Source organism: Sinocyclocheilus anshuiensis, unplaced genomic scaffold (genome assembly GCF_001515605.1).
Source record: "Sinocyclocheilus anshuiensis isolate Anshui unplaced genomic scaffold, SAMN03320099.WGS_v1.1 scaffold1299, whole genome shotgun sequence".
Taxonomy (NCBI): domain Eukaryota; kingdom Metazoa; phylum Chordata; class Actinopteri; order Cypriniformes; family Cyprinidae; genus Sinocyclocheilus; species Sinocyclocheilus anshuiensis.
The window spans coordinates 401,688-409,307 of record NW_015538011.1 but is presented as its reverse complement, the minus strand read 5'-3'; the positions used below and the strand labels follow the sequence as shown (position 1 = coordinate 409,307).

The 7,620-nt window shown below is 37.6% G+C and overlaps 1 protein-coding gene across 3 annotated transcripts in view; it reads left to right on the top strand.

The window, feature by feature from the left end:
* Positions 1 to 220: 220 nt before the first annotated feature.
* The window catches only part of LOC107677579 (zinc finger FYVE domain-containing protein 9-like), a 42,975-nt gene continuing 35,575 nt past the window's right edge, over positions 221 to 7,620 (top strand). For all 3 annotated transcript variants that reach the window (XR_001632862.1, XM_016472529.1, XM_016472517.1), the window contains exon 1: positions 221 to 521. The gene's annotated coding sequence lies outside the window, so the exon portion shown is untranslated. The remainder of the gene's footprint in view (positions 522 to 7,620) is intronic.

Below are 7,620 nucleotides of genomic sequence, written 5' to 3'. Positions count from 1 at the left end.
ATCTGTAAAAAGATCTGTTTATTTCTTATAAGTGTATTGCCAAATGTCAATGTGAATCCGATCTCTAAAGATGATACCCTGTTGCATTGAAATGACGTCACTCGGACTCGGGTGCCGCCCCGCGTTTCCTCTGGATCCAGAGGCACGGTGGTGTCACCCGCTGTGAGACGCTTACCACACAAGGTTACGAAACAGACGCCATCTTGGCTCAAATGAAAGTCGCTAGCGTGGGAGTCTCACGCCACTTCAGCGTAGCTTGAGCCAAAATGTCCCACCCTTGCTGCAGTTCGTAGTAACCTTCTCCACTAAACCTTTGGGGGAGCGATATACGAGAGCTGTCGCACAAACTACTTCTTCCTTCACTTCTGTGGAACATTGGAAAATGGCCTAGCCGTGCATGGAGATATCCTGCAGAAGTCAAAGACATTGTCGCTTGCGTATTTGACACGAAGTATGTTGGATTTTACCCTGAGAGTTTCATGGCTGAATCGTGAGTGAAGATGAAGATGGGGATTCCACCGGTGAGCAAACGATTAACCTGTTATTCGCTTATCACATCTGTGATGTGTTTACTATAGAAGCCTAATTAATGCAGCATTTTATACTACTTAATACAGTCGAGATTGAAAATGGATCATTTGCGAGCTGCAAACTAATGTGTATTTCTTGCTAAAGATGAATTTAGCCTCAGGCGTTTGTATTTTATGTCTTCTGTTTTGTGAAGCGTGTTAAAATAGCTGGTAATTAGGTTAGTAAACACATGTAGTGAAGCACAAAGTTAATGACAAGCGTTTTTTTTTTGACAGGCTAATGCGTTAGTTAGCTAACGGTAACAGTCTTTGGAAATACGAATATATATGAATCAATTTCTAAAGCCTTCTAATATACAATATGTTGGAAAAAATTTTTTTTTAATAAAGTGGTAACTTTTTGTGATCAACCACATGTTTGTGAATGTTTTGTTAGGCAGTTAGGAATATGGTTTGCAAAGACCAGCAATCAAAAAAACGTATGATCATACTATTGCTTAAACCAGGGGTGCCCAAACTCGGTCCTGGAGGGCCGGTGTCCTGAAGAGTTTAGCTCCAACCCCAATTAAACACACCTGAACCTGCTAATCAAGCTCTTACTAGGCATACTAGAAACTTGAAGGCAGGTGTGTTGAGGCAAGTTGGAGCTAAACTCTGCAGGACTGATGAGCCCTCCAGGACCGAGTTTGGGCACCCCTGGCTTAAACGTATGATCTAACTTTGCTTATATAGAGTTTTGACTTTTTTTGTGGTAGGTTGGAAATATATAGTCATCAAGGGTTTGGTACATGTTTTGTCAGAGTGAATCAACACTTGCAATGCAGAAGTCAAAGTTACTCATTCAGCTTTCTAATGTGTGACTGATCACACTTGTTTGAGATCAGTTGTTTGGAAATGATGAAGTGGAAGCTTTTGAAATCCAGTGAACCCAGTGACAGGTCGACAGATTCCTGTTTCCTTCAGCAACAGATAGCCCTGCTGTCGGCCCTGCAGTCTAAGATATCTGAGCTACTTCTAATGTTTTCTCTTATAAATATGACACTGACACAGGAACAAGAGCTAGTTTCTCCGATGCTATTTTTATTCTCTTTCTTTAGGAGTAGATGAAAGTAAAATCATGTAATAGAGATGTTTGCTGTGATGTGCGATTTGTGAGAGACACTATGGTAGACATGAACGCTAGTTTTCCTAAGATTTTGGAGCATCGTTATATTTTTCCTGAATTTATGCAGCAGTATGTTCTGGGTGACTTTTAGGGTTGGGTGAAATTGCACAGCAGGTCTTAATGTTTTTCCAGGTGGTAGCAAGAAAGTGACAGCGAAACCATTCCTGAAGTGCGGATGCAATCAAACTGAGCTTCCCGTCAACAGTCTTAACTGCTCAATGTGCTGTAGAAAGATGCTTTGCAAAATGAACAATAACAGGACGACTGTACTTGATTAAAAATGAAACTACAGTGAAACATCTCAACATTGCAGGACCAAGAAAAGTTATCAAGTCCAAACTTATCTAGTCATATGACATTAATTAAATGTAGGCGGGTGAGAATTGTTTTACTGGGATTTCAGGGAGTGCCGATAATGATCATCGTAAACGGTCATAGGAATGTGGTAATATATGTTTAACCCTAAGAAGCCTATAGTGTTATATTTGAAATGGGAATTTCTAAGACCTCTAAATTGTCAGCGTGATCAAAACTTTGCTGAAAAACCTGTTGAAAGCAATGTTCTACATGCCTTTTGTATTCTGATTGATAGTTACTACTTTTTTAGCAAGTAAAAAGCCTTTTTTAGTATGATTCTAAAAACATCCTCCTTCAGGTTGTGGTACGCATGTCTTTTTGCTGTGAAATCTTTAATGATTTTATAAAGTAAATTTAAGCATGTCTTTAATATTGCTAGTACTATTTTAAGATTAACATTTACTGGACTGAAGCAACTTTGGTTTGCCTAATTGTCCATACATAATTTCTTATGTATCAAACAGGATGGAACAGGCTTTTGAGGAATGCTTATTTGGACATCTCTTAAAGGGATAGTTAACCCAAAAATGAAAATTCTGTCATTAATTACTCACCCTCATGTCGTTCCAAACCCGTAAGACCTCCGTTCATCTTCGGAACACAAATTAAGATATTTTTGATTAATTCTGACAGCTCTCTGACCCTCCCATAGACAGTAAGGGTACTACCACGATCAACGTCCAGAAACGTAGCAAGGAGATCGGTAAAATAATCCATGTGACATCAGGGGTTCAACTGTAATTTTACGATGCTACGACAATACTTTTTGTGCGCAAAAGAAAAAAAAACCCAACTTTATTCAACAATTCGTCTCCTCCGCGTCACCCTAGCGCCATTTTGGAGAATATCCACTGAACCTAAACAGCGTATGTTGTTCTGTGTCAGTTGCGTCACACGGATACGTTGTTTTCATTCAAATCAAAGCACAAACAATGTAGAAAACGTATCCGCGTGGCGCAGCTGACACAGAATAGCATACCCTGTTTGCGTTCAGTAGCATCAAAAATATCTTAATTTGTGTTCCGAAGATGAACGGAGGTCTTACGGGTTTAGAATGACATTAGGGTCAGCGTGGGTCAAAACTTCGCTGAAAAACCTGTTGAAAGCAATCTTCTACATGCCTTTTGTATTCTGATTGATAGTTACTACTTTTTTAGCAAGTAAAAAGCCTTTTTTAGTATGATTCTAAAAACATACTCCTTCAGGTTGTGGTACGCATGTCTTTTTGCTGTGAAATCTTTAATGATTTTATAAAGTAAATTTAAGCATGTCTTTAATATTGCTAGTACTATTTTATGATGAACATTTACTGGACTGAAGCAACTTTGGTTTGCCTAATTGTCCATACATAATTTCTTATGTGTCAAACAGGATGGAACAGGCTTTTGAGGAATGCTTATTTGGACGTCTCTTAAAGGGATAGTTAACCCAAAAATGAAAATTCTGTCATTAATTACTCACCCTCATGTCGTTCCAAACCCGTAAGACCTCCGTTCATCTTCCGACCCTTGCTGTCTATGGGAGGGTCAGAGAGCTGTCAGAATGCATCAAAAATATCTTAATTTGTGTTCCGAAGATGAACTTACGGGTTTAGAACGACATTAGGGTGAGTAATTAATGACAGAATTTTCATTTTTGGGTGAACTAACCCTATAAACATCACTGTATTGCATTTGTCCCCAAAATTTAAACTAAATTTGAGGTGTTTTTTCCTTAAGTGTGCGCTCCATATTATCACTGTAATATACTGTATGAACCATACAAGCTTGATGTATAAGAATGATACAAAACACAAAACATGTATCTAAACTAGGGCTGGGCAATTTTTCTGAATTAATTAATTAATTTGAATATAATATTTAGCAGTTTTATTTATTTATTAGTTTTAAAAAAAGGAATCATGTTTTTGAATAAATAATTAGCAAATGTTAGGCTACAATTTGACATGTTGAGAATATGGTAATGATAAGAGTGATGAAAAAATCGCTCTGACCGCATGACGGCGCAGCTGATTACGTGTAAATGCTCTATGAAGGAGCATTACAAAACATTTAATGTTAATAATAGTCAACTACTTAGGGCGGGGTATCGTGCAAAAATTTTCGATACCGACACCTTGACTTCGATCTTGTTGTTCCTGAACAATACTTTTTTTCAATACCAATTTTATGAAATCTGTTTGAACAAGATTACATTACCTCAAAAAAACTTGGTGGTTTTATTTTTTCAGCTTATTTATGTTTTTATAGACTCAAAGACTGCACAATTGAATAAAATGTAACCAACACAGTAAATCAGTGCAAATAGTTTTAATAAAGTTCAAATAGTTTCCACATCTTTTAGGCTATGTTTACACTAGTGCGTTTTCGTTTCAAAACACATAGCTTAGACAGAATCATAATTTATATAAATTTTCCACTGATTTACTGATGAGCATTAGCTGCTTCCAGCGCTGTCTGTTTTCTCTTCCGCTATCACTGTTCTGACTCAGAGGAGCTCATTCGCTGCTCAACTGTCAATCATATTACGCGTTTATATCCCACCTTGTCGGCTATGACGAACGTCCACTACACTTCCGCATTCAGTTGTGTTCATAAGAAACCCAGACAAACATTTCCACGGATAAAACATGAAGCTAATAAACACGCGATTACGACAGTATTTGTATATTTTCCGAAATGCAGTGGAAACGGCAGTATGGACGAGGATCATTGTCTTTTTTTAAACATCGTTTTAAAACGAAAACGCACTAGTGTAGGGGTCGACCGATTATCGGCGCCGATATTAAGCACCATCAGTTGTCTCTCAAAGGTAAGGCAGCAGTAGACGTTGCTTAAGTTGAAATAGATCTCAATCCACTAAAGTTGCACTGAAGTTGGAAAACACCTCAATATTATCTATGATTTCCGCGATGTCAGTACACTTAAATAGAGTCGCAATATGGACTAGTATCTGTAAATATTAAGCCGCAAAAATACTATTTAAATATGGATCCTGCATGTTCTGTGTGTCTCTGTGTATGTAAATGGAACAGACCAGCGGTGTTGTTTTCTATACATACAAAGTGTGCGACGCTTGCGATGATTTCAGCTTCTGTCGTATCACTACATGAGGACATAAATACATGAACCAAGTATTGAGTACATGTACAGTAAATGAGCATACTTTCCAGAAGGCCAACAATTCACTAAAAATGTTTTTTTTGTTGGTCTTATGAAGTATTCTAATTTGTTGAGATAGTGAATTGGTGGGTTTTTGTTAAATGTGAGCCAAAATCATCACAATTAAAAGAACCAAAGACTTAAACTACTTCAGTCTGTGTGCATTGAATTTATTTAATACACAAGTTTCACAATTTGAGTTGAATTACTGAAATAAATGAACTTTTCCACGACATTCTAATTTATTGAGATGCACCTGTATGTCAGGTTTTTCAGGGTTAAGTCAAGAACTTGGTAGCAGAACTGTGTAAGAAGGTGTGGTGTATGGTGGGCTTTCCTCCTAACAGCTTTATGTAACAACAGATTGGCTGAACAGAATTAGGTTATTATGTCACGCACAGTCACAATCTATATTCTGTTTGCCCTGTCAATTCTTATTTGTGATGCAAAACTATTGCTTTTTACAAAAAACACACTGTTTACTAGGGCTATGTATCACCAGCAAAGTCATGATACAATACGTATCACGATACATGACTGCACTGAATTTCACCTCAGCAGAATTTAGTAAAACAGCTGTTTATTAAACACCGCATACTATAGGGCCATTTCTAACTATTGGCAGAGCAGGCAGTTGACCTCTGCATTATGAAGGGCCACCATAACTGTACTACAGTACAATATAGTTAATGGCATATGTTTAATGTTTACATTGGGCACTCCCCACCAGGGACCCGTTCTTTGTACGTCGCTAACTCAGTTAGCTGTATTTGATTGTTTACGATTTGGCATGATCTTGGATTGTTTGGTTCTTCGAAGCTCATCCCGGAGTTGCTGTCATAGCAGCAGGTCAATAAGCTTAAACCTGCTCGGGAGCAGGCTTATTTAATGTAAACAGGATTAGATCGCATCTTTTTAAGCAGAATTGATATTTAAAATCTGTCCGCTACCACCGCTACTTTATTAAAAGAGTACCCTACTAATCCAGGGACAATAATTTAAAATAATAATCATTTAAAAATTCATTTAAAGATAATATAATAATGTTGTGTAGTCTTTAATACTATAGACACAGCCAGTTTTACTCACTGAAAGATTTATTCGTCATAAAATTATTACTTCATAATTGTATTCGAGTCTTACACGCATGCTATACAGATAATGTAGAGTCAAATCATTCATTTGAGTGATGACAGATATTATGGGAGTGGCTTGATTCTTGCCGCCAGCCAATCGCTGCATTGCTGATCGTGGTTTCGAGTATCGATACATAGCCCCTTTTAAACCAACCCATGGACGCGCAATTATCTCAGATAACTCAATCCAGCCATACTAATCATCAACAACAGGTGCGTTCGAAGAACCGAATTAGCCAGATCCTGATTAGCGTGATGATATCATCTTGGATGTGACATTTCATCTCGGATGTAATGAGCGACGTACGAAGAACGGGCCCCTGGTACAACATTCTGATTGTTTACATCTTGTTTTTAAGCCCATAAATAATAATGTACTCATTCTAATAAATTTATATCGTAATGTACTCATACTAATGTATTAAAAAATCATCTTTACATTGCTGGTAGGTTATCATTGCACAAATGAACACACTTTCTGCATTTAAAAAAATAAAAATAAAAACTAGTTCTAAACTAGTTCTAAACTAGTGCGCTGTCTTCACTGTATCTAACGCACACACGACTAGTCACTCAAACAGATCCCGTTGCGTGTGTGCACAGACATTCAGCAAAAACAAACTTCTTAGTAGGGGTCGACCGATATGTGTTTTTCAGGGCCGATACCGATTATTACAATTCAAGTAGACCAATAACCGATATATATGTCTGGTGTAAAAATTTAAATTTATGTCAAAATTAAGAATAACAAGGGCTCTGACAAAAACTGCCTTCCCTGGTGTTGGTTGCACTTCTTACTCTTGTATTCTTCTGTGCATCCATCTACAATAAGGGTAATATAAAGAGAGAGTTAAAAGTGGGGCCACTGTATGCTTCATGATTAAGCCTATGAATACTGTACTACAGCTAAACAGCTTGGGGAAATGTAAGTATTTGGCTTCAATAATTCACATGTTAGAAATGTATGTGTAATAGGGGTCGACCGATTATTGGAAATCATAGATAATATTGAGGTGTTTTGCAACTTCAGTGTAACGTAAGTGGATTGTGATTTATTGCAAATTAAGCAACGTCTGCTGCGGCTTTACCTTTGAGAGACAACTGATGCGTGATCACTGAAGCAGCTAATAAATGTAAAGACAGAGCCCGAAAGGGGAACAGAGTCGTGTGACAGACACAGTAGTGATGCGCGGATGAGCTAAAACGTCACCGAATCCGCAGCTTCAAATAAATTATCCACCCGCCAACCGCCCGCACATGTATTTTTGTAT